General features: G+C 43.4%; 1 long non-coding RNA gene across 6 annotated transcripts in view; it reads right to left on the reverse strand.

Annotated features, from left to right (window-relative positions):
- The window catches only part of LOC110397196, a 67,489-nt gene that overhangs the window by 1,608 nt on the left and 37,943 nt on the right, over window positions 1-27,938 (reverse strand). The window contains exons 3-5 of one of the 6 annotated variants that reach the window (XR_002437609.1): window positions 24,891-24,951; window positions 15,144-17,945; window positions 2,818-6,413 (exon numbers count right to left, since the gene is read on the reverse strand). This is a non-coding gene — a long non-coding RNA (uncharacterized LOC110397196). Of the gene's footprint in view, window positions 1-2,817; window positions 6,414-10,043; window positions 17,946-24,890; window positions 24,952-27,938 lie in introns of those variants that run through there. The other 5 variants (XR_002437611.1, XR_002437606.1, XR_002437608.1 and 2 more) reach the window with 5 other exon arrangements.

Consider the following 27,938-nt stretch of genomic DNA (forward strand, 5'->3'; position numbering starts at 1 on the left):
GTACTTATATATTAGTTTCACAGCCACTGAAGTCAACGGGGATTTTACCTGCAGAAGAATACGGAGGCTGGATTCTACACAGCATTGTTGTGATCACATCCCTTTCATTACACATGCATAAATGAATGCGCACCGCTGATACGCTGGTAATGAATAGCTTCAGAGAAATCACAAATATCACCCAGAAGTGCTTTCAATGGAATGCAAAGAGCAGCATTAAGCCTGTTTTTGTAGCTTTCCTCCCCGTGCTTCAGTCACCCCGTATTGCTGCCTGTGCTGAAGGCAGCCCAGCTCCAACACAGCACGCGTCGCCCCGGCTGCTCTGTCTGCACAGGGCTGAGCACAGTTTGCACCTCCTGGTTGCAGCAAAGAACTGCCCTTGGGGACTGCAGGGGAAACCAGCCCACGGGAATGCTCCCAAGAGTCCTAAATACTGCTCTACCTGCTCCTGGCTGGCTCCTTCCCTCTGCCCATGAGGCTGCTCCCTGGCGTAACACACCGTGCCGTGCCACGCCATGATGTGAAAGGCAGCTGCAGTCTGTCTGTACTTGTCTTGCTGCCTCCAACCGGGGCAAAAGGCTGGCACCTGCCCCTGCACGCTGGAGAGGACCTGCAGACGCTGCCCTTCCCTGCTGTGAACAACCTTGGAGGCCATCCCTGCCGTCAGGCAGAACCACAGGAACACTGACACTGTCTCAAGGGACACGGCCAGTTGTGGTCCTTCAGCACGCAAGCACTAAGCACCAGTGCAATCAAATGTGGGAAATGGCTCCGGTGGGAGCTAGCCCCTGGAGCAGCACCCAGCTGCCCCATCCGTGCTCCCCACAGCAGCAAGCTACAGCTGAGCAAGGAGCTGCTTCCTGCTCAGCAAACGATGCTGTGTGCACCTTTCTTCTTCCACGCTGCAAACACGGAGGATGCTTGCCTTGAATAAGGCGAGTGCCTTGAATGTCAGAGCAGCACACAGGTGCTCTGGAAGTTTCTGACCTCCCCTCGGCTTCCTCATAGTGAGCAAGAGACCTTTTTGGGCCATACCACAGCGTTTCCCTTGGTTTGCCTTTAGAAGCTGCTGCACAACCTCAGCACGGCGTGGGAAGGCCCAGATCTGTGGCTTCGTTGGCCACCTAAGAGCATGGAGGGAGCCCCACACGGGCTGTGAACCCAGCCCATTCCCTCCAAAGCTTTATGGTCAGCATTTCACCTTTGATTTGCAATCGTGGGAAGGAACTCCGATGACACAGGAGCCACGAGGAGGTGGAAAGATCCACCCTGTATGTGAGAGAGCCGCTCATTCACAGCATTAGCCCCCGTCTGAAGAAGAAAGACCAGGGCTTGGCTGGCCTCAGCTGGCAGCAGTGTCAGCTCTGTCTGTGGCACTGATGCTACACAGCCACTGCTGCTCGGAAAAGGCGGCTTTATTCTGTAGAACCAGAGCATCGGAGCGCTTCCAAAGTCAGACATCGTTCTGAAGAAACTAGAAACCCAATTTATACTGAAAATATTGATGAAATCCAGTGTTATGACCTGTTATGACTGATTTAAGACTTCTATTTTCTTTAACACTTTTCAATTATTTCCCCTTCGCACACGCGCTATTCATCAGCTTAGAAAAATCTCCCAGGCCAGCGTGCAGCTTTTCAGCCTCAGTCGCTACAGTACATGAGTTCTAGATCTGAGAGGCCAAAAAACATCTATTTGACTAAAGAGCTATAAGGCGGCCATAAAAATTATGGATCACAGAAATAAGCAATTAGTGTTATCTTCAATTGCTTTATTGGCAGTATTCTCTCGTTAGAATAGAGGCAGCAGTAAAACAGATTGCAACATACTGTATAACAGCATATGGGATTTTACATTATAATGCTATTCTCTGCCAAGAAGTCATATTTTCATTTGAATGCATGGAACAGATTATCACAGGGTTTCCAGCATTAGAAGTGGATGACCCTCTCCTCCTCCCTTCTCCCAGCCCCTCGGCTATCAGGCAGCTTTTTAGGTTGGGGCTCTGTCAAAATAAACGCCGTGTGCTGGTGGTAATGAGGGGGCTCTGACTCCCGATCACCTCCTGGTGCTCCGGGACCGCGGCCCACGCAGGCTGGGCACATCAGGGAGCTCTGGAGGTGACAAAGGCAGCGACGCAGGCAGCGCTCGGCACGGAGCGGAGTTGCCAGTCTTCTCGCCCAGCTGGCTTTGGCTCCAGAGGAAGCTGCTGGCCCGCCCAGCTAATCACAGCTCGAGTGCCACAAAGGCAGCCGCTAGCAAGAGGGCTGGAAATGAAACAATAAGAGGAACGCGATGGGGGAAAAAAAAACAGACTCTTGACGCTGTATGCAACGCTAGGGATGTTTTCTAGCGTTGTTTGTAGCTGATATCTGTGGAGCGGAGCCAGCGCCTGGGTGCAGAGAACCAGCTCACACAGCCCTCGGCAAGCCAGCGTGCAAACACGGAGCTCTAGCACCTTGTGGAAGTTCGAGTGAGCGCACCAGCTCATCGTGCAGCTGCTCTGCTCAGACGCAACCATGAGCTCCTCCTCCATCCAGCACGATGGAAAATGAAGGGCTCCGAAAGCCTCAACCACCGAAGAAGAGGAATTGCACAGGGGTTGTACTCAGAGCTGATTCAGAAAGTGCGTGTTTACAAACACGCTTCTTTGGAAATGCCTACGTGTGGGTGAGGGAAGAGAGAGGGGAATAGAGGGGTTAAATGCTTAAACAAAATGCTCCGAGGGGAGGAAGCACTTGCCATCATAGGAACACGGGAACTAGGAAAGCCAGAAGCATAGGTAGTAATTTTCCAGAACAAAGAAATTGGATGGAATTAGGTTTTGCAAGTTACTATTTATTCAGCTCTAATGAAAGCCAAATAATTTGATAAAGTCTCAATTCCCATCTGCACCTCTGAATTTCTGCACATATCCAAGACCCGGTTTCTACAGAGTGCGTTTCAGATTTCATTTTAATCCTGGAATTCGGAAGCTGAGCATCATTACCAGAACAGCACTCCTAAATGATTATGAACAAATTAATGGATGGAATTACAAACAACTGCTCAGTACGCATTCACCTCTATAACTTCCTTAAAAGGCACAAATGGGAAGTTTCCTATTATCCTTGATAAGGAAAATACCGTTCTCAGCAGTGACTAAAGGTGTTTAAAAACAGCCTGCCATCCTCCCAGCTCCTGGTGGGGGCTGCAGTTAGAATCTATGCGTTATTTGCCACAAACATCAGACTGAAATTTCTGCCTCAGAAGGAGTTTTTCCATGTTCTTACGTAGAGCTTCCTGGACAGTGCGCTGTGCAGATCAGCGTGCGCAATGCTCACGTGAGGTGAAACCACCAGGGTGCGGGACGATGGGGGGAGTTGGGGTAACCCTAAAACGACTGCTTCCTCCTCACTGTGAAACGTTCAGCCCAGGCATTCCGCTTTGCATTTGGAAAACAGCGGTGTAATCTCAAACGAGCCCCAGGAGAGAGCGGTGGGGCTGGCTTACGCCTATGGCACGGCACCGCACCGACGGGACAACGCTGCGGCAAGAAACAGCTGGAGAACAGGTCCCGGGACCTTCCTATTGCTAACGTTTCGTTTAGGTGTGGTTAATTAAATCTCCTCGCCTTCGCCATCCCTGGCAATAACACGGGGGAATTCTTCGTTATTCCCACACGGCAGCAGCTCCCAGCACTGCTCGGAAAAGCTGGCCCCTCGCTCAGGTGTTGAGATATCAGCGCTTCCATCGATCCAGCCCCACGCAAAGCTGCACTTTTCTAACTCTGAGAAGGTTTGCCCGTTTTTCCTCCCTTCTTTGAAAAGCAAAGGGCTTCCTTGCAAGAAGCTGTCCAATCTCTGTGCTCAGTGACCCCAGCAGGGTCTGATGGCACCAAGCGTAACGGGGGATTGAGCCGTCTGGGGAACTGAGTAAGGCAGCAAATAATCTGGTGGCTGCTTATCGCTATGCAAAAGCTCTGAAGGTGGCACGAGCAACAAGCCCAGAATGGTTTGGAAAGCCGAGCTTGCTCGCACGCAAAATCCATATAAAGCATCTGCTTTTTGTACAACTAAACTCTGTGTAATAGCAACCTTTTCCCCCTTTCTCTGTATTTAGCAGCTGTTGCAGCCCAGCTCTTGAAAAAGAAGAGTACACATCACAAAGCAGTGTTGGAATCAAGCTGGGCTTTCTTGTCTGTGCTAGGTTCCAGGCTCAAGGGACCGCATGTTTTGAAAATGTCACTGTGCTATTTTTTCACCGAAGGTGGGCTTACCAAGTCAGGTGACAAAAGCTACAAAAGGCAGTAGAAAAGAAGAAATTCTTCTATCCTACTTCTGTGTCCCAACCATTAGTGCAATTTAATTAAGCACTGTTGGAGATAATGCAAAGATGACTACAGTTTTCTACAGGAATAACACTTTGCAGTGCAACTGTCGGGTCCCTGGCATCCTCTTACACAAAGGCAAGATGAAGGGCAGCTCTCACAGAAGAGCCAGCCGTCACTTTTCTGAAAGGAAGCCCATGTTAGTCTCTCGTCTTGTAACCAACAATCCAATGTAAAGCATCCCACCTGTCTCTGACCAAACATTTGGCAGGAGATGAGGCTTACAACGCAAGGACAAGTTCAGGAAAAAATGCATGGATGCATTTCATACAGCATCCAGTAACCAAAATGCTATTCTAGGACTGTGCAGAAGCTTGCTCCGGGAAGAGGGCTGATCTCACATTAACTTGCGCATGTACTCAGATTGAGGGCACTACATCAAGAAAAGCTCTTTTCTTCCCATCTCTCTTCTCCTTCCCATCTGCTCCTTTCCACTAAAGAATGTCAGCTAACCAGAGGCTGCAGCACGAAGGGGACAGGGAATCTTCTTACCTGGGGTAGAAAAGGAGAATGAGAAAGTTGTTTCATTTTGGCTCAGCTCTGTAGGGAAGTTGTGGGTTGCAGAAATTGATCTGTCATAGCGCAACAGATTGCAGTTTGATCTGCCAGCAAATGGCAAGCAACAGTAGGTAATGACTAATTGCAAGTGTCAAGGTTTTTTCTTTCTTTCTTTCTTTCTTTTTTTTTTTTTTTTTAGGCAAAGGTAGTCTCTTCTCGAGGGATATAGGAACTGTGATTAAATTAAAAAAAAAAATAAATAAAGAAAATTGCCCCCCTCTTTTTTTTGCATGAGCATCACTGGTAATTAATCTGCACTCAGGTGACGGTTCATGCCCTATGGGCTGCTCCCAATTGACTCAGCCCTTCCTGGGGTCACGCTCTCTTCAGGACTCAGGGCTGTCCTACTCCTGCCAGTTAGTGCACCCCAACATTTCCAACTAGATGACAGCTTGTCTGCAAACTCCTGCACTGCCGTGAAGAGTGCTGGGACATACCCACTGACACACTGCCACAGCCCAGACAAGGAACTTCACCTGGTTGTTCACGGAGATGTATTTCCAGTTAAATCTGTCAGGAACTACAGGCCACAGACTAACAAAAGTTTGCTTTCTACTTTACATGTGGCTGGGGACTGTACTCCAACTGAGGGCAACAAAAAGGCCTGGCCAGTCAAACTACCAAGTCAAAGTGAGGTGAAAGGCCTGCTGCAGCTTGTATGACAGCAAGGAAAAGGGAAGAAGTGAGCAGCTCTGCAGAGCCACAGCATTTTCTGTCCTCTCCACCAAGGCAGACTTACAGCACCAGCCACATGCTTAAGGTGAATTGCCTTCTGGGATGTCTATAATCATGGATGAATAGGATGGACAACAAGAAGGAGGCCCACCTGGCCATGCCCTTTACCCCAGGCTGGCTGCATTTCAGGGCTCCTTTTGGAAAGGCCCATCTACTCTTCCAGGTCTGTTTTTTCGGAGGAACAGAATGAGAACTGAGGTGTGGCAGAGTCCACCACGCTCTGGATCTCCTTCTTGACCAGGTAACTGGCAGACTGTATTCCTGCCATCCCACAGAAGTGGCTGAGAAGGAAAGCAGAGGGAAAGCTTACACACAAGCTAGCCTTTTCCCCATTTTCTGGCCGTGAAATGGTTATAGCATTTTAACAATGCTCTGCCGAATTCTGGCTTGCTTTTTCTTCAGGATGAACAGGGCATCCTGGAGCTTGGTCTCTTGGAGCCAACGTCCTCATTACCACCATGTTTCACCGTGACCCATCAGTCTTGTTCTGACACCAGTCCCCTCTCTGAGGGCTGCTGCAGTCTGTGCTGCCTCCCTTGTTTCGGTGGAACAGAAAGAGGAAGGAAAGCAGCTTTTTCTCGTTTCTGATTTTTTTTTTTTGTTTCCGATTAAGTCAGAAACTCAGATTTATTCTCAACAAATGCTGGATGTTAGGAAGTTTGCCCACCACGCAATCTGTGAGCAGGTATCGCTGTCCCGCTTCTTTCCTCATCGTCCTCTGAGGGCTACCCATGAGATCTCTGTTCATCCCCTATAAAGACATGCAGATGAAGGTTTTTTAATATAAAAGGGTAAGAACTGAGGGAAGACCAGGAAACAACTATGGGTATTGGACTAAATATAAAAACCTAGAAGCAAGCAGGCGGGCAAAAAACGCCAGGGAAAATCATCAAAAGTAAAGCTTAGAAGGGAATTCTGGCACACAGAAGAAGAGGGAGAAGGGGAAAAAAAAAAAAAAAAAAAAAAAGCAGATCTGAAATGAAACTGATAGAAGTAGAAAAAAGCACTGCTTTTTATTCATTGTCATCTTTTCCTACATCACTAGAAGTTTAGACTCCTCTGCAGCTCGCTGGTCTTGTAGCCTGTGGCAGGGTCACTGCAGACCCTGAGAGTTACAGTGTGTGCAGACAGGAGGAGACAGAAGCAGAGTCAGCCCCAGAAAGGGCACGTGGATGAGCAGCGCAGTGTCACCTAAATGCCACACTTGTGTTCTTGAAAGGCAGCGCCTTTCAGAGGGAAAACATACATCCACAATCTTGATAGCTACAAGCTTGCTTAAACTGCTTGCATTCATTGTAAAACTGTCTCAGCTTTTCAACTTCTGTGCTGCAGACAACTTAAAATCCAGATTTTCAAGCGCGAAGCTCCAGCTTCACATTGTCACCTATATCTTTTACATTTAAACACTCCTTGACAGCACAGCCATTTGACAACAGCAAGATAGTGCAGTTAACACGTACATGGCGCGGTGTTGACAGGGGTATTGTGATGAGCTAGCATTGGTCTAGACAAGAGCCAAACACCGGCACTGTGAACAATGGAACAACCCTTGCAAGCCACGGGCAAGAAGGAGACAGCTTTCAGGAAGAGGGAAAATTTCATTTTGGGGGCGGGGGGGACCGTGTAGGTCACATAGGGTGAAATGCAGACAGCACAAACTTGCTGTATATGGCAGGATGGGGCTAGCAAGGGTAACAGCTGAGAGCTGAGCACTGCCAGCCCTCAGCACAGTGAGGAATTTCAGTCCCCGTGAATACTTAGAAAAACAATCCGAAGATTCAGCCTTTGCAAGTACTTGTACTAATGTGATTTGACCTCTTGTTGTTCAGGTAAAGCAAACGTGACAAGGTCACGGGATATTTCAGATATTTCTATTTTAATATGAGAAATATTTGTGAGGTTTTTTACTGTACATTGCTCAGACCTCTTCAGCTCAAACTCACTTAGCAGGACAGCGTTCAACGTTCCATTTAAGCAGAAGCTGAGTCAGTGTACTCAGGTATCCTTAGAGGAAATTGTATTTTACAAATCAGAGTCACGTTGCTGACAACAAAGTCATTCTGCTTTTCCTCTACCAAACAAGCTTGCAAGTAGCTGGGAGTACCCAAATAAGAAGTTAAGAAAGATTTTCAGCTTCTTCACTGTATTCTGTTATTTTAATCCAAGAGGAGATTTAAAAGAAGAAATAAAAAAGGAACCCCCTAAGTTTAACTACAAGTCTCTATTCACAGCAAAGCAGCCTGGTGAATTTTTGTAATATTTATTAATGAAAAGTAAGTGGAGAACAGGAGCCCCAGTGACTAAACACAGAGCTCGGGTGCAGGTGCAGTGCAGTATCTTCCAGAGTGTCCTGGATAACACAACATTTTACTGTTCCTTAACATATTATTTGTATTTATTCAGCATTGTGATTGCTTTTATCTTACCTCAAGTGAAACTGCCAGACGTAGTGGGAAAGATACCTAATAAAATGCATTAATAATGTGGGGATCATGTAATGATTACACTAGTCTTCCAGTGTTCAGGCTGTTAAAGGCTCATGGCGTACATTGATTCTTATTCTATAGTCACCATGAGACTAAAGGCAAATAAGAAAGGGAAAACACAAGAAGCAGCTGTAACTCTGACAAGACTACAGGCAGAAAATGAGGAGCACAAACTGGAAGGAAAACCCAGACCCTAAAGAGACATAAGAGGCCCTTCTTTGTACAGAGGATTCTTAGTTGATACAACGGTTTGCCAGGGGGCAATAATTTACAGATTGTCGTGGCACGTAACACAGATCCCGTCTCCGAGAGCAACCAGTGCTGAATGCAGCAAAGAAAGGCTCAGTCCCTCTCCTGCCTCTCACTGTACCCCCCTGGGCAATGCTCTGCTATGGGGAGAAATGCATGGCTCCAGCCCAGCTGGTGAGTCATTTAACCCCGAGGGAGGAGCAACAACAGATCTTACTTAAATCCTAGTTGAGAAAGACTGTGTGCAAGCTAAAACATGAGTATCAGAAACCAAACTTGTGTTTGGGCTTTACTAAAGTAAATCATTTGGGCTTCCTTCGTCCTGCAGCGCTAAGTTCCGCACGTTTATCGCACGAACCATGTGCTGGTCTGCGTTCCCTCGCTTTAATTAATCGCTCTTTGGCCCCTTGTTGTTCTATTTCGAGTCCTCTCTTTCTCCATTGTTACAGAGAAACATAATGAGAAGCACTAGACTGGCCTGATCTATGCCCTTCATTATTTTATATGCCTCTGCCGCATTTCCTCCCGCTCTTCTTCTTTCCAAACTAAATAATAATCCTGCCCTTTTTAATGTAGCCTCGTATGAAAGGCTCTCAGATGGCTCCACACATTTTCTTTGCCCTTCTCTGGACCGTTCTATTTCTGTTATGCCTTTGAGATAAGGTGACCAAAAGGGAACGTGATTTTCAAGGTAAGGACATGCCATTGATTTATATGACGGCATTAAAATATTTTCCTCTTTATGATTTATCCCCTGACCACCCTCACACCGTATCCTCTGCCTTTCTGACTGACAACGAGTGCTGTCCTCCAGAGCAGCCATCTTAATTGAGCTGACTTCATTGACTCTCGAGTCGGCGCTAATTCGCAACACAAAATCACGCCCGAGAAGCTGCCTTTCATTGTATGCAGTTTCATTGCGTTTGCCAAGTATGCAGCCTGATTAGCCCTGGAATTCCTCAAGATGTGGTAAAACACTGATTAGCCACAATAATGTACTGCAATCAGCATGTTATGTCAGCTCCCACAGAAAGCAGAAATGAAGTATCGAGGCCACAGGGGAGGAGGGCAGGGTAAAAGAAGCAAGGAAGGGCAATTTATTCCTGTGTTTGGTTTCCTCTTTTTAGCAGGTGTTAAACTCAAACCAGGACCTCTCCTGAAGTTACTAAGATTCTTCATGAGGTCTGTAATATATACAAATACATTGAATCTACTAATACCCTTTTCTACCTTAGTTTATCAGCTCTTTAAAATAAAATTCAGAGTCACACTGGCTGCAAGCATAAATCAGCAGAGTTTCTGATGATCCTGGAAATGCCATTAAGCTTTACATCCCAGAAACTGTGCTTATTTATGCCTGTGACATACATACATGTGCTGAGCGTCCCAATTCTTTTCTGACCGCAGCTAGACTAAACTCATCTTGGCATTTAGGCCCATGCTTAGCTTTAAGTCAACATAACATGCAAATTTACTCAATAATTTCTCCTGGGCTTAAGGCTGTGATTTAGGGAAACACATGAGTGTGCACGTTTACTTAATTAAGCACATGTGGTAAATACGACTTCATACGCGTAAGCACCTCACAGGACCGAGTGAAGAACGACACCGGTGAAGACAACGGATTTAGAGCGGGGCAGAAAAGGGGAGGTCTCAAATTCTATCTTTAATTAACATTTTCGAATAATCAGTCCTTAAGCATTAGCATTTAGGTCAGCAGTTCTTGTTTACATCATCAGAAACATCAAGACATCACTGGGCGTTTGCCGTTCCTTGTTGTTCCTCGCAAGTAGCAACTGCAGAAGCCACTAGGAGAGAGGTTAACTTTACTGTGGTTTTTTTCCTCTTTTAAAAATCTGTTGATAAATGAGTTACTGAAAGGCACTGAATCAGAGCCCAGAAATTCTGAAATTCAAGGAAACGCGAGATGTGAAGCATGCACAGAAAAAACATATGCTTCCCCAGTGTCCTCAAATCTGCTTCAGTCCTAATCTTGGAAGGACCATCTCTGAGGGTGAGAGAGTAGATGAAACCTCAAATCCCTCTGTCAAGCAGGGAAGCACATGAGCCCACAGAGGCAGGAATTTTACTGCTACAAAAATTGGGAGCGGAACCAAGAACGCCGACATATTTCACAGCGGCCACTGGGAAGACATTACTCTTTTGCTCACTGAATTACAAGTAGGGATACACAGATTCCCCTAAACAACAACAACAAAAAAAAGACCGAGCCAAACATTTATCCAAAAGCAAATTATATAACAGAGCTTTCTGTAGCTTTGAAAATGGTCATATACTTTTATTATAATTTTTCAATATTGCGTATTCTTGTGCTTCCTGGATTTGGATAAAAGTACCTGAAATGTCAAGATACCAACTGTTCTTGCAGTTCTTTCAATCTGTTTCATAGATTCAAGTGACTCAAATATTGAAGGTGCAGTTAAGTTTGCCCGATGCGCACAACCTGTGTCTGACCTTAAAAAAAAGGAGTTAAAAAAAGTTATCATTTCCACCCTTACATTGCACCACTCGGAGAGACAGACGCATGGGAAGCTGAAATAGTACAGAACGAGCACAGACAGAGCAGAACATTTAGGATCTTCGGCAGTAGCCAGTAGACCTTACTTCAACATGAGATGGAAACAAGCATTTAAATTAGGGACACTATCGTAACACCAGGGACAATAGATTTTTTTTCCTTGACCTGTCAAGAAGAATGAGGGAAAAGAAATGTGAATTCTTAATTGTAGGATGGAAGAAAAAAAAAAAAAAACAACCTGAGCTCCAAGAAGTGAAAAGATCCATCTGAATGAAACAGGTATCCACTTCAGGCTTCACCGGAGTACAGAGATCCTGACCAAGAGTGGCTGTTTTAATCCAGGTGTCTTTATTAAGCAAAGATTGACATACATGCCCAACATGAAGGAGCTTTGTGATTGGTAACAAATGTCTGCCAAGGCTATGATGACAACAAAGCAGCAGACGTATGTGGCTTTCAGTAAATGGGATTTGAACGTAGGTCTTTAGAGATGAATGGCTAGCAGGCTGACTTGCTTGCTAGCTTCACCTCACTGTCACCTAACTTATAACAATTCCTTAGAGGAAACCACACTGTAGCACAATGTCTATAGCAAAAAGAATTATGCCCACTAAAACTTCCGTGCACTGCACAGTCCCTGTCCTATTCACAGACCCCAAACTAGTCTGGCCGGCACTACGTACTGAACTGCTCCTGTTGATTTCATTTAGGCAAAAATCTTTTGAAATAGCCATTTCAAAATGATTCTGACAGAATGTACGATAATTAAATGCAAACAGTGAAGTTCTTACTCTGTTTTGGTGGCTAGGGCCTTAGGTCAGATGTTATTTAATACGGACACATTAAGCTGTGGGAATTCAAACAGGAAGGTAATGTCTGGAAAGAGATTATTTACACTGCATTTTTTAACTCACTTGCACAGTCTTAGTTGATAATGTAGAGGAGACAGAAGAACGCAATCGTCCTGACACAAGGCCTAGGCAAGTGTGCAACCAGCACCGGGCCCAAGGAAGCTGAGCAACACAAGACTGGGTCTGTGCTACCCACACTGATGGTGTGACATCCCAGCAAGCTGCTCCTGATGCCTGTACCTGTGTGCTGCTGACAATAGTGAACTCAGACACAAGAGCCAGCAGGGAAATACGGAGTTCTGGCAGATCTCCTAGTTTGACCAGCCAGGGCAGCTGGACCGTCCCTCCTGGGGAAGCTGAGAGACATAGCAAAGATCTTTCCACTGTGTTTTATATTTGGTATACGCTTAAGGGCCTGTTGAATGGGAAGTTGTGTGTAAAGTGGCTCAAAAATTATTTTAGACAACTGCTTCAAAATTAGTATTGGGGGAAAAAAACAAAAACAACCCCACCAACAAACAAACCACCAGCAATTATAGCAGCCCTAACCAATTAGCCATGTTGTTTCTTTGTGTAGCTGAGGATGCCTCCTCATGCAAAGAATGATCTGTTCCCGTCACTCTTCTTCAAATGTTGTTTTGCAACGTTTCCAGCCCTCAGCTCATCAGAACCATCGTGACCTGGTATCCTGCAGGTAAAGACTTGCCTTTCTGCTGATTTATTAAAAAAAAAATCTTATATTTTACTGCTCAAATGTTCTCTCCAGAGCATGGTCATGTGACCAGTATAATGACAATCTGTCTCTCTGCTAACATTTCTCTACTTTGGTTATTTGTTTGATAAAGTGAGGAGCTTCCCTTTTGTTGCCCTTCATCAGAGCTTAATGTCTTTACTTTGGGATCAATATACTTTATGAATAATTTTATTTCCTTCTATTTTTATGGTCTTTTCTCCTCATTATCATACTGAGTTTATTAGCTGGTGCTGTCAGTATCTTTACCCTGTCATATGTTCCTGAGGTACAGTAAATATCACTTGTGTTGTAATTAATATGCACACCCTCTGCAGTAATTAAAGCACAGACCCCTTCAACCAGCTGAGCTTCCTACACTAATTCCACCTTATCTTCATAATGAACTTATTGTAATCTGAAACTACCACTGAATATTGTTCGGTAAGGATAGAAGAATGAAATCTAACGAGATGCAATAATATTTGTGAACATGTTAATATGAAAAAAATGAATTTAATTAGCCTTAAATCTAATTAAATTTCCTGTACAATCAAAATTCCCCCCCATTTATCCCACAAAAAATACTGATGGTGCAACACCAGGGCCCCTGCGGAGATTTACACAGAGATGGAGAGCAGACACCTCATCCTCTACCCACGGCATCCTCACAGCTCGCCAGCTACCTGGAGGGTGTTCTGCCCACGGATAATTACAGAAAGGGCTTAGACTTTGCTCAGGGATGTGGTTCACAAGCAAGAACAGGAAGGTGAAGATGGAGAGGCAACTTCAGCCCCCCGACATGGTTTAGGAAGTGTTTCCAAGAGGGGATGGGGAAGGGATATTGAGTTATCTAAGTGTGATAGCATAGCACAGAATGATTAGAGGGAGACTGGATGCAAGAAGTTCAGCTCTTATGTGCTGAAAACATTTCCATATGGGAGACTAGCGCCTAAGGTGCAGACTCACACAATAGGAAGAAAACTGGCAGGCTACACAGACTGAAAATTGGCTGAAGGGCAAGAAACAAACAGTGGAAGTAAATGGGATTATTTCAAGGTGGAAAGAGGTTACCAGTAGGGTATAGCCCAGCTTTCTAATTATTCACAGTAATGACTTGGATGGTAGTATAGAAAGGATCATTTCCAAGATTCTAGTGACTGGGAAGCGCAGAGGTAATAAATACCAAAGTAATCCGATAGCCATTTTGTTAACAGTTAATTTGAGAACTGGAGAAGTTGCATAGGAAAATGTTTGCATGTACCATAAGGCAGGATTGAGACATCCAATGGCACAAAAATTGAATGACCTTCCCTTGGAAATGGTCATTCTGGAAGAGGCTTAAGCAACAGCCGTTGAGCAGCTCCTTGTGCTTTATTGATTGATGTCAATCTGTCCAGTTCCAGAGCGTTAACTTCACTTTAAAAAGTGCCCTTTTCTGTCATTCTTTTCCTGTAACCCCTTAAGCACGCCTCATTGCCTACACCAAAAAAAATTATGTGGTCAGATATTGATTTGTGACTTGCTGATTGACATGGGAATAATAAGAAAATGAACTGACTTCAAGACATATCTGGATAAATAAGGAAGGAAAAACACAGAAAAACCCACATCTAAATTTCTGCTAAATTGGGCTGACACAATCTGGTGATTAGGAGAGCAGTATGATTATTCTCTGACATGAAACGATGGAGAACTGTCCTAAAAGGAGAAGGTAGTTCCCAAATTCCCCAGAAGAGGAGAAAAAGTCCTGTTCTGTACGACACTGTAGATAAACTGTCGGCTCTGAAAAAAAAAATGACATCATCTTTGTTATTTTTTCTGACTCATGAAAGAATTCATATATAGATGATTTCACTGACTTTTCAGAACCTATAAGGTACACTCAGACGAGTAAAAAAGAAGGAAAAAGAATGCAACAGTGCTTCGTTTGTTCAGCATTCACTAGGTAACCACCACAACTCAAAACATACCACCCCAAAGAACAAAAACGACCTTGTCTGAGATCAAGAAAACAGCATTCTATGCCCAAGTACAGAAATGTCTCCCAAATCTCCCTGCCCAATAAATTGAGCGCTACAAACAGCCCCTTCAAGCTCCTCTCACTGCCTTCTTTCTGCACCTCTCTTCCGAGGGAAGCAGCAAAGACTGACTCTGCATGTTTGTTGAAGTTCGTGGACTAAGCAGCAAGCAAATCAGAGCATTTTTAATTTTTCTCTCAAACTCTACTCAGGAAATGCTGGCCTAGCTTTAACCTTTCACTAATATGAAATATTTCAGCTATTACTACTCAAAGCCTTCAGAATTTTAAACTTGGCAGTTCAAAAGAGTGCCAAGATTTTAAGCTATATTGTATCATATCCTGCCAGGGAAAGAGCCAGAGAGGAGAAAGATATAGAAGGGGCAAGAAAAAAAGAATGTGCAAAACTAGGAGTGATAAGAGAGCAGAAATAAAGATAGAAGGGCAGAAAATATGACAGTGTTTTTTCTCCTGTATCCCCTTCATGAACCCTGACGTCCTTATCTTACTTTCTACATTTTTACACGCTTTCTTTTCTCCTCTGGCTACGTCTTTATTTCTAGACACGATCACAGCATCCTTCAGTTTAGAAGGGTAGACTCTTACCCTCTTAAACTGTCTGCTTGGGGACACCTTCTAGGAGTCTGTGTCCTGTAGACTTGAATGGAGGCAGGCTTGTGCTTTTCAGTCTTCGACGGAAGGGCCTCCTGCTCTCCCTGCTGCAGATGTGGGGTACAGATGAGCTGCTCTTCTGATTCAGCAAGGCATTTTCATAGGAACTTATTAGTACATAGTTCTTCTACTGCAGCAGGCTGTAGCAAAAGAGACCTGTTACCACAGGTAAGGATTCCTGGCACCAAAAGTTTGAAGTGCCAAGGAGTAGCAGCAGTGGGCTTCTCCTCCCAGGAGATGAGCCAGGAGCTGAGGGAGAGCAAAGCAGGCAGGGGAGAGACCTGCCAAGAAAAAAGCACAATCTCACAGTACCCAGAAAAGATTCCATGACAGCAGCCAGCACCAGCCAAGAGCCCAATGACCACCAGACAAGCTGGTGGCAGAAAGGCAGGGTGAAGCCAGAAGCTAAGTCAGTGGGCCAGTGGGAAATGTGGCCAAGCACAGGCTCACCTGCAGATCCCAAGGGGCCAGGGCAAGCATCCGAGTTTAAAAGCAGCTCTTGAGCAAAGTGGAGGAAGCCCCCAACACTTTTGCTTAGCTCTTCTCGCAGCAGCCTTGTCCAAGGTTACAGCTGTGCCATACTGGAGCCAGCACAGAGCACAGACAGCTAGATTTTGACAAGGTTCCTGACACTAGAAGAAAGCATTAGCTTAATTAAAAAGATTGTTAAAAATTTCACTTTAACGACATCCTTCAGTAGTCGAATGCAATTTTTTTGCTTTCCATTCAAATATCTCTTCGAATCCAGTCACAGGCCAGTCCTGGCAACAGCACACAGGAAGACACCTGGCCCTGTGGTCCTTTTGCCATCCAATTCCTTTGCCCTCTTTCTCTCCTTGTAATTCAGAAAGCGCTGGTTTTTTATGAGTTATCTTCTGAATTATGAAAGCTTTCTTAAGCAAAGACTACTACACTCACGTATTTACATTTGATCGTGTACGGATGTGACTCCTACTAGCTTTCAAGAAATTCTTTATCATAAACCTATGTTCTGCAAGCAACATTTGGAGACCGTATCCCAAAGAATCAGAGCGGATAAAAAAGAAAATTACGAGAAAAGATCTCTCTCAAACTTCTTGTGATATTTTAATAGCAAGGAGGGGAGGGAGCAGGGGCTGGCCTCTTTTGTCATGCGTGGCTTTCTGACAGTTCAAGAGAGGTATCTAGGCCAGCACTGTGTCCCTGGACTGGCAGAAAGGCTGGGCAGACATCGGCTAATGAGGATCTTCTGCCACAGCAGACAGCTTGCCGGAGAGAACCATCATTGTGAGCCACCTGGGAGCCGCTCCGGACATCTCCTTTTCTCGGGAATCTGGGCTGTGTGATGTGTGCCTTGTAGCTTTCAGCCACACAGAGCTTTCAGCATGCAGCCTGCAGAGCAGCGTTGGTTGGACGCTCCTGAAATAAAGTCACTAGTAGTAGGATTCAATAAAAACCCTGCAGACCTCTGAGGGGACTTAGGTTTTAAAGGCTCTGTTTTCTTTGCATGTATAGCTTTTCCTCAGGATTAACTGCAGGGGCATCGAGCTGTTTGGGTGTAGCCTAGATACACAGAGGCCAGAACTGAAAGTCTGACATTTTAGCTCGGAAAGGCTGAGACCAAAGCCTCGGCTGGACTACTTACGTTCTGTGCCAGATTCACCAGTGCTTTCAGAGCAACTACATTAAAAGTTAGTAAAATTCTTCCCAATCTATCTATTTGATCCTTGTCTAACACAAATCAGCTATCATCCCTTGAGTTAAAGCGGTCCACTTCTACTCCTAATAGCAGAAAAAAAAATCCAGAATGAAAACAAACATCTAGTATTTGGCCCACTCAGCAGTCTGCTACACTTGCTTTTCTGCAGCCAAGCACAGGGAGATGGTCTGCACCCTCTACTTGCCCAAGTCCAGATCTCCCTTCTCCTTCGCTGCCAGGCTGTTCCTACAAGGGCTGCTTCATTCCTCTAACTGAACGTCATCACCATCTCGTCCTCACACACCTTAAGCCCCTCTTACCAGCAGTACAGAGCGTTGTTCCTCTATTCAAAGCAGGACATGTTTTACTAATGGCTAGATCAAGTTCTTCTGAAGTCCAGAGGTGGATCAACATTACAGGTAACAGCACCAGGCTTTGCAATGTCTAATTTAACTAATGAGGAACGGGAAAATCCAGCAGATTTACTTAAAATCTGTCCTAGGTTTTTTCAAGTTGCTCTTTTTTGACACTGGGATTTTTCATTGTTTTGCAGCTCATTTAGAAATCAACAGCAAAAAAAAAAAATTGTGGAAAATGACTGCCAATTTTCCCCCACATTTTACATTCACACTGTATGTGGCTATGTATGTAAGGTGGATGGGAACAGACAAGCGAGTCTGCTAATCCATAAACTGAAGCTAGTCTCTTTAGCATCCTGCATGTTCTATCCTTGTTCTATTTCCAGGAGAAATCTGGCAGGGATCTCCAGTGCACAAAGGATAAGGAAGGTCTCTTGTTAAAGCCCCTGGGGCCAAATACTCTTCTTTCACTGAGCAAGCCCCTCTGAAATCAGTGGAAGTTCTACTTCATTGAAGGCCCACAGAACTTGTTCCTGGGCGGATGTTGCTTGAAAAAAAAATCCACTGAATTAACCACAGCTGAATTAAATATGGCTAAATGGTGTCAGCATTCTGAGCACAAAGAGAGGCAGCCGGTTCCATCAACAACAGGAGAATGCTCTTTCTGTTCTGTCCACTCATCCGGTGGGCTTGGGGGTCCTGAAAAAAAAAGAGAATATGTTGATTTAAAAAAAAAAAAAAAGCAGGAATTTCCCGTTTGGTTTTCTTCATGTGAGTTTCTGCAAGTGCTACCGTGTTAGTTCTTTCACTAGCTGAGAGATTCTCTTCAGCTTACCTAAGCACCGGTGAGTAGCTGTAGGTAACTTAGGCAGTTGTCATTTACGCTGGTGTTTTACAGAGCCCCGAAGGAGCGGTGTAAGGGGCCGTTACAGGCTGCTGGGTTGATGCTGAAGCCTGAGGGGTCCCTGCCTCGAAGGCAAAACCTCACCAGGCGCCCTGGCTACAATCTTTCCTCTTGCCACTAGTCCATGCTGTTGTATAAAGTTGAGAGCAGGCCTGCCGAAGCTCAGCGCAAATGTTTGAGATGATCGTTTTTGTCTTGGGATCGTCTGAATTCAATTGAAGGATGGTATGCTCTATTGTTCTGTTCTGTAAAGTGTATTTAGCTTGCATAATTAACCTATATTTCAGACAAGTCATGCAGGTCTTCACCTACCTCTGTGTATGCCTTTGTGATTAAACTTTAATGAAAGGGAGTCTAAAGTAAATTCCTCAATGCTATGGCTCTGAAAGCGACGAAAAGAAAAAAAAAACCTAAAAATATAATATTTCTATCATCTGAATTATTATTATTATGAAGATTATCCAAGAAAGGGAAAAATACAGATCAGAATGAACACAGGGTTGAGAGGAGAGGGTGTTTCTGATTATGTTTAATAAAGGCTGCTTGAATTGAAGATGAGTACAGGGATATAAAACAGTGCTATGTGAAATCTGGATGGGGCACAGGCCAAAGGAGATAGAACATAGTTGTTGCAAGAAAGTTTTTACTTCTTTGTAATGTGTGTGAAAAATCGCACCGTTCTTTGTATATGTATTTTCTCCAAAACAAAAACACAGTAGTGCTATTCCTAAATGAGAAAAAAAAAATCAATGCCAGGCAGACTAGCACTGATAAGCAACCTTACAATAGTGAACCAGTATGTGTCCACGAAGGAAGAAAAAGAGATTAGATACAAAAACAGATTTCACTTTCAAGAGTCTAGTAGACTCATAAAAAGAACAGAGGAAAAAACGATTTTATCCAGTAGTGGGAGAAAAATGCTTTGCCCGGTGTCCTTTAACCTTTCAATTAGAGCAACTTGAGAACCACAAAAAAAAAACAAAAAACATTTGTTTGCTTCTCTGCTTTATGTCAAAAGAAAATTTTTTGAAAAGTATTCATTGCTAGATTGAGATGAAGCTTGGTCTGATGAAACACTGGCATTCTTATAATCTTAGTACATATTAATGAACTTCTAAAATGCAAATCATTGACCCACTAGGTGGTCTCATGGTCTCATAAATAGCAATCTTTTGCATTCCAGCATCCAAATACCTAGTTAGGAGCTTTACAGAATGCACATTATAGGTGATACAGACCATAACAAGTACTTTGGCAAGGGAAAAAAAAGCCATTGCAGCCTATTGCGTCAATTAAAATGAAGGGATTTTTATGTTATGAACCATATGTTCAAAGAACATTCCATGTAGAATTACATACAATGATTCCGACGATGAAGAACACAATAATCCTGGTGCATAAGTGTATGGCTTCTGGTGAAATGTGATACTGGTGGTTTTTTTTCACTTAGCTTGTGTCGAATAACGATTTGGATCGCAGCCATTCCCTCCTTTGTGCTGTCACTCCACCAAAAGTCAAAGATTATGGCGATGAGATGGGAAAGTAAAGCACCAGTGAGATCATTCAGAAGAGATGCTGGTGACGGCGTCACTACTCCCTCTTAGCCAGTGACAATCCGATTACTCACACTGGTGGTTCAGAGATGTGGTGTATTGACGGGAAAGGGACTCTGATATGCTGCTGGCACACACACGCATCCCTCTCACTCCACTCCTAAATTTTGCTATCTAAATAAACAACTACAGACTTAAAAGACTGAGAGCAAGGTCTGAAGCAGGTGCCTGGCTGTGCAGCTGACAGAGGGTGCTCAGGAAACCCACGCTGGTGTAGCTGCTACTATGGGAGCAACCCACGGTTTTAAAGGAACATTTAGGTACAATTAATATTCAGCCACGGGAAACGTTTACCGGTTTGTAAAATTATTAATTCTGTTTTTTACTGATCTGTCTATTTACTAAATTGAACCAATATATCAAAACTAATGTCTTCCTTCTCTAATTATTATTAATAAACACTGCTTATTTTCCCTTAACAAGAATTCATTTTCTCTTCTCAAATTAATAACAGCGCAAAGAAACTCAGACACCACAGGGCCCGATTCCAGGCTCTTCCGCAGTGAAGTTAATCTGGAGTGGCTCCAGAGCTTTCACGTAGTGAGATGCACAGCGGTGCATGTGGGAGCAGGAGGTATCCCTACACCTGTAGGATCTCTCGTCAAAGATTTTCTGGTATAAACTCCAAATCAAATCCTCCCGCAGCACCGAGGCAATGAAAAACAGCGGCACTATCTTAGCAAATGGCTCTGCAGCTAGTGGAGCTACCTACACTGATCTTCACCATGTACACCTCTGGTTCGTCCACAGCCGTTAGAAAAGCCATTCCGCACAGTTAAGGAGGTGAAGAAAGACTCAAAGAGAAGAACTGTTGCTGACATGCAGAAATAAGGCCTCCTCAGGAACCTTGGTTACATCTCTGCGTCTCTTGGGATGTTCATCCAGGAGGTCTGCTCCTGTGCACATGCCTGGACCACCCTTCCAGTGCCACAGGGCTGGCCAGAAACAGCACAGCCCCTGCGGGCTTGCACCGAAAGGAGCAGTCACAAACCTCACAGGAGCGAGGAGCAGAGCGTGCGTGGGGCTGGCTGGTTTGTTTGCTTCCCTTTCCAAAGCTTCTCATTGTTGTCTCGTAAGTGCCCTCCTGACACGTGTCCGTGTTTGAAGAGGTTAAGGAACTTACGTCTCTCGGAAACAATGGCTGCAGTTTATCCACAACCTCTGTACTGCAAAGGCAACTGCAATCAAATACCCTCACGTTACCTAGCGTTTAGCACAGCCCTGACCTGGCAGAGCCATCCTCTCTGGGGAGGAGAGGTAATTTTAGCTCCCCTACAGCTTTCTTCTCTTTGACTCTATCGTACCGGATGTTGCTTCATTGGACGTGGGCTGCATCTTGCTTTGTGCCTTTTTCCTAAATTAAATCGTCCTGTGTCATTTTAGCACGGCTTTTGTACTCCTGCCTTAGCTTCCGAAAGCTGCATTTGTACAGCATCTTCACCCGAGCATCATAAAAAATGCTAAATGACTTATGTAGGTCTTCTCACTTAAGGTCATTTCAATTATGGCAACATCAACAGATGTATATGTTCATTAATAAAAGTGTGATATGTGTTTGCGTCCCTCTGAAAGTTCAGTCAGAAAATTATAGATTACACTGAGACACTGCAGGAATTGCTACTCTGTAAGTCAAATGCTCTATTATTAAAAATGTCATCCCATATGAATTTCATAAATAGCAAAGCCAAGAACAGAGTAACCATTTTAAAAAGTCTAGAGGGGATTCCATAACAACATTTAAATGCATTACTACTCAAACAATTTGATTGGATTATAAAATATTTAAAACTGCAGCTGTACTTGTGTTTAATGTTGACTATTTTGATTTCTGGAACATCTTACCTAAGAAGTACAAGTTCACTAAACTAGTTATGTAATTAGCATATAAATATATTAAAAAAGCCATAACCTGCAAAAATCCATAGCTTGTAAGGTATTGTATAAAGCCAGCTTATTGTACATACACACATAGAACGAAACTGCAAAAGAGCACTGGCCATTAGGGTTCGTTTAAGACTCATCTCCAACGTAAAGCAGGACCTTATTTATCCAAGGCTGCTCTAATGACTGAAAATAAATATCACGAGAGATGCAGGACGATGTGTGCTAAATAGATATTATTGGCCGTATTCTCAGGTGGTGTAAACTGGCATCGATCCATTGTAGTTAATGGTCAGGCAGACAAATTTTGGCTTTATTTTCATTCCGTGTCCTCTAATTTCTTTCATATTTTTTTTCCAGGATCTCTCTTACATATGTATTAGGTATGTTCAGGTTTATAATTAAATCTTCATTGACTTTTTGAGCAGAAAGGACAATTTTAAAACCTATTTTTCAGAAGAATAGCTATGTATTAATCCACAAATATTTACTGATGTCCATATGTTAAAGATATCCTTTCATATGCTAACTGCACTACTTCTGCCAAACTATCCGTCATCTCTGCTGCTTTACCTGGACGAGTGTCAAGACATAATTCATCCGACGAGCTCGTGTTATTGGTCACTGCACGTTCACAAAAAGCAGCCTCATTTCAGAAGCAGAGTGAATATCACAAGTGCCTTTAGTAACAACTGATGTGCTGGCTGAGACTTCATGGGTTAGACGGAGGCTGACAGCGTAAAGCTTTGCAGCAGCTTTACTTATGGGGTCAGTTCTGTAGGCGAATGTTTTTTCACATCCTTTGTGCGCAGTGCGAGTTTCCTATTCACGCCACAGCGTTTCCTGGAATGCTTAAAGTCAGTGTTAGCACTGGGACCCGGGGTTGGTGTCTGCTTGCCTCCTGCAGGTAGTCTGACTGGCTAATGAACTCAGGCAGCATGCAGCTCCTGTCCGTCCTTGCAGCAGGGGACAACGGACAAGGTCTTCTCTGCTTGACATTGCTCCTGGAAAGCCAGGCAGAACTGCTGGACGTGCAAGCATGTCCACGACACGTTGAAGAGCATGCTACAGGGGATTGCAAAGCTTTGGGTGCACGTGAAGGATTAGCCAGCAGTGTTGTCCCAAAACACACTTCTACCAGCACAGCTTAAATAGCAGCCCGTTTTTGGTCCTCAAAGCACATCTATGATATTTCACTTCAACTTGAAGAGATACAAGGACATCTACAATTTCCATTCCTTTCTATGACTCTTTTTCCTCGAGATATTTTGTTTTGGGCTATCTGATCTGCACATTTGCAAATACAAAACATCCTTCTGAAACATCTCCAATCCTGCCCACCATTTAGGCCTGGCATAAAAACAACATCCACAAGTCTTAGCAAGCCAAGCCACCTTTCAGACCCTGTTTTCCTGAGGGAGAGTCACCTGTATTTATTTCTATTAAACAGAAATTAACTTGGACCTCCATATGCCACCTCATTTGGCATAGTTAATTCTAGATTCCAGAGTCATTATTAAAACAAAAAGCACATCTTATACATTGAAGTCAGTGGGAATTAGACTTCATCAAGGCACACAAGGTAATCAAACAGCATAAGGATAATCCACTAATTGTTGAAATGAGGCGGAACATCGCCATGCCTTGTCTCAACAGCTAGCCCTAGGCTGAGTCGTGTTTGGAGTTCAGGAAGTTTTTATCATTTTAAAGTATGTCAAGCCCGTGCACTTTGGGGCACAGCAGGAAGCAGAAGGAATGTTACGCTTGCCCTGAGGTGGGCAGTTCAAGATGAGGAAATGAAGATCTCCCAGTTCCAGTTGAGCAAGTGAGCTCCCCCAGTTCCAGCTGAGAGCACACATATCCACCAGCCCTTCAAAACTGGGCCAGTGCCTATCTGGTACACATTCTGCTTCCTCAGACGGTCTTTGAAAAATCATGCCGTCCTCAAAAGGAACACAAAATTGAAGATTCTGTAATTTCCTGGGTTTCCATATGACAATGAGGCTGCTAAAGTAAATTAGGATCATGCTCTCAGTATGTCTTTAGAATTATTTTGTTCTTAGCCTGAAAGCAGAATTTGACATTCAATAACCTTTCTAAGTCCAAAGAAATGCTACTGACTTCACTGCAACTACTATAAATTTACACTCAATGTAAGTGAGAGTAAAGCTATGCCACAGTTCGGTCATTATTCTATGAATTTATAAGATATAGAACAAGCCCAGCAATTATTTGTGGTATTTTTATTTTAAATGCCTAGCTTACTAGTACAGTGTAAATTTTGAGAGTGGTCCCTGCCCTTGATCATTTCAAGCAGTGTTTGAGGTATTTGGATCTTAAAAATCTCACTGTCTTCCAGGAATAGAGCCTTTCCTATGACTGGGTGTGAACTTAGAGCTGTGCCATTTAAGAGAGAATTTCAGAAGGAATGCTGGAAATATAAGCATGAACCTATGTACATGGGGAGGAGGTGAAAACATCACAAAATTAAGGAAAATATAATGCCAGCAGAGCTTTTAATATTTGGCTGCCTTTACTCTTCTTATTCTACATCTGTGTGGCCTCCTTGAAAAAATAACTAGGTATATAGAAAACACATGAAGGTATATAGAAAATAAATGAAAAAAACGTTCGTATTCAGGTGTGGCATGAAGACGATTGTATGAAATTTCTCTTTCACCACAACTTGTTGGCAAGACATTTGCCAGCTTGTGGTTATACAGAGAGCAGCTCACACCTTGAAAAAAGAAACGTGCCGTGCTGCATCCATGTCATACCTAGGATATAATGTACATCCAGCTCACATCATTATATTCCTGAAGGGATACTATACTTTGCAGACGATTGCAGAGGTCCAAATAGTCCAAAGAAAATTTGAGAGGCAAAGTACTTCTGAAAGAAGGCCAGACATGAATGGACATCTAGCTTCAAGCATCTCCATTATAGCAGAGTTGAGGACTTTACGATGGAGTTTTACAGTGGAGAGGCTCTATCTGCCTCAGCGGAGTTATTCTTGAGTTACACTAGATTAGAATTAGTCCTCACAACAGGAGAAATGTATTCTACCAGGATGGTGATGGAAGCATTGATCCTAAACAAATAAAATGACCTTCTCCTTCAATTACTTTGGGCTTCACTAATTAAAATAATTTTGCTAATGAAAGCTGCAAAAATATTCACACAATTCTCATGCAGTCAGTCTGACCTTCCGTTGACGTTTCCGATGATGGCAAATACTTTACTCACCAGAAAGTGAGAAGCTGTTCACGCTGCAGAGCCTCTTCTACAATGCAGGAATTCAGAAAACCTGAAAATAATGGTTCATCAGAGTAACTTCAGTACCAATGGCAGGCACCGAGTTCTGTGCAAACACGCGTGGTGACTAAAGGGTGCTAACACATCTCCTGATCTCATAGCTTCATTATTTCTGCGTGACCTATTGACCAAATCCATTGGTATAATTTACAAACCACACCTGTGTACCCTCCTCAAGCAGAGGTTGTTTTTGTTGAAACTGTGGTCCCAAGGATGAGATTTCCAACTTGGACAGTCAAAACTTGGGCAGAATTCCTTTTGAAAGGAATCAGAGTATTGAAAAAAAGACTGTTGGAGCTGGGCCAGATCATTTTTGAGAGCTATGTTAATATAAAGACCAGAAAGGGCATGGCTTAATGAAAGAAAAAGAGTAGTCGTAAGTCATTTCCCTGACTCTTTTACTGGGGCTAGCAGAGATTCCAGTGATGTTCTAAACAGGAAACAGTTTTTGGGGGTGGACTTGGATACACAGGTGCCCAGCTAGTAGGGGAAGTATACTGGGCATTACTAATTCTCCTATTGTTTGTTTTATAATTGATTTTCTACAGATATTTCACTCCAAGCCCTAAAAAAATACTGCCATACTAACAAAATTACATTAATTAGCCAGCTTCTTCTGAAACTCAGTCCTCATCCTGACTTTTCTTCTTTTTTTCTTAGACATGCCAACATGCTATTTTAAATTGTGGTACAGTCTGAGTTCCCAGCTTATCCTTAGAAGTTTCCCAGAACAAATCCAACCAATGCTTAGCAATGCACATGGTGGTTGTTCCTAGAAGTAAAAATAAGGAAGCGGACAGTGCAGAGGAATGGAAATGAGGAAGTCTTTGTCAATACAAAAATAAATTCTGATATCTGAAACATTTTATATGCTTGAAATAACACTTGAAGTGCTTTAAAAATGCAGGCATTGTTGGGAACAGGATTATAGGAGGGATCAGAACTGAATCCAAAATATTCCATCACCTCCCTTCACTTTTGGTTACTGTTCACATCAGTCTGTATGCTCCAAACCTTTAGGTAGATTTAGCTGTATATTTATCATTACCAAGAACGAGAAATGTGTGCTTGATACCATGGGCCATTTTGAAAATCTCTTATTTTGTGCAGATTCAGCCATCACAACATCATATTTGCAGGAATTGCCTCTAGAGAAGTTCAGATTCTTTATCTTGAAATCAGGAGTTAGGATCACAAACCATTAAAAAAAAAAAAAAAGACTAGAAAGCGTTAGGATTTTTTAAAGACTATGTACAAATGTTCCTTTTCTTTTTACCAAAATGAAGAAAAAAATTCCAAAACTATCTGTGGATTACTGGCCAAACTGCAGGACTGGCCAGCTTAGCATCCTGTAAGCTGTTATTGGCATAGATGATTACCAATTGCTGCAGGAAGACACTTCACTGTGAGCAGTCAAATGTCTACTAAAATGTGCATTCGTAGTTACTTCCCAGCTCACATTAGATGATGTCTGGCATATGCGTAGAAGCCGATAGTTTATTTCCCTGCAATGATTTTCCCTCCTGTCTTTAAATATTTGCCATTAGAAATCTGGATAGTCTTGTTAAATTTAAAAAATGTCACTCTTTAGGCTTCACTGATATCTTCTGGCAATTAATTATTTATTCTAAGAGTTCACTGTATACTCATTTTTAACGTACAACCTTTCAATTTCATTATAAGCTCTTTTTGCTCGTATTATAAGCACTGTGCGGTTGCAAGTCAGAAGGGATGAATCTTCCAGGCCGAAGGGCTGCAATATTAACTTACCATTCCTGAACAAGCATTTGGCTCTGCACAGCGCTGTGTGCTTTTTAACCTTATTTGTTACTTGTATGGCTGCAGTACATGGACAACCACACAGCTGTGAATGAGGACTACAGCGTTTGAGGCACTCTGCAGAGACCGATCCCTCCATAAAGACACTGGACTAATAAAGGAGTCTAGATCTGCCATCACTTATGTTTCCAACTTCCAATGACCTTATCCTCCCATTGCTGTGTGAATTCATATTTTGAGTCTCCCATCTCCCACCGCAGATGCAGAGCTGCCTTGAGCCATTGAAGCAGCAGTAACACGGATACCGTCCCTGCAGGCCGGTGTATAAGGACCGGTGCACAAGGAAGCCCGAGGGCAGAGCGCTGTGGGATCAGCAAACACAAAGGCTCTGTTTGTCCTTCCTCTTTCACAAGAGCTCACCAGAAGCACAAAGGCTGATATCCCTGCTAGGCTGCAACTGCCAGGCAAAGCAGTGCTGTTGCCTTTTCCTGCACGCTGCATTTCCCACGGGCAGGGCTCTCCTCTCCCGTGGTTAGGTGTGAGTGCTGAGCAGAAAAAGGGGGTTGTACTAGTGTTACCTATTCGTGTTCCATCCAGGGAAGCTTGCACGTTGCTACCCACCTCGAAGCAGCTCTGTGTAACTGCAGATTTCTGGCTTTCTGGCAGTTACAAAGGATTGTGCCAGGCTGTATACTCCCTAAGCAAAGCCTTAATCTGTTTTCAGTCAGTTACTTTTTTTTTCTGGCAGCAGATATAAGGCCACACAGTCAAATAATGAACTTGTCTTTCATTTGGATATAGTTTATTAATGACAAAAACGCTAATCCATTAATCAATTTAAAACAAGTTGGTAAATGAAAAAAATTCTCAGTCTCCTTTAGTAACAGGACCACATGCATCTTAAAAGGGGGCCATTATCTCCATGGGTTTCTCAGCTGAAGTTAAAAATCTAAAAATGATTTTCATTCATTTCTCATTAATATGCAAAAATATTCAAATTAGATAGTAATTAACCATCTACTCAGTAGAAAACCTTTTCATGATAATTTATGATAAACTCAGTAGCAGCTTTGATTGAGATTGATTTTTGGTGTTGAGAAGCTATCATGAATACAAAAAAGCACCTGAAAAAATATTTTTAAACACCTAACTTACCGCTCAGCTAATTATATGGCAACCATGTTCTCAGATTATTTCAAA

This window comes from Numida meleagris, chromosome 3, assembly GCF_002078875.1.
Source record: "Numida meleagris isolate 19003 breed g44 Domestic line chromosome 3, NumMel1.0, whole genome shotgun sequence".
NCBI lineage: Eukaryota > Metazoa > Chordata > Aves > Galliformes > Numididae > Numida > Numida meleagris.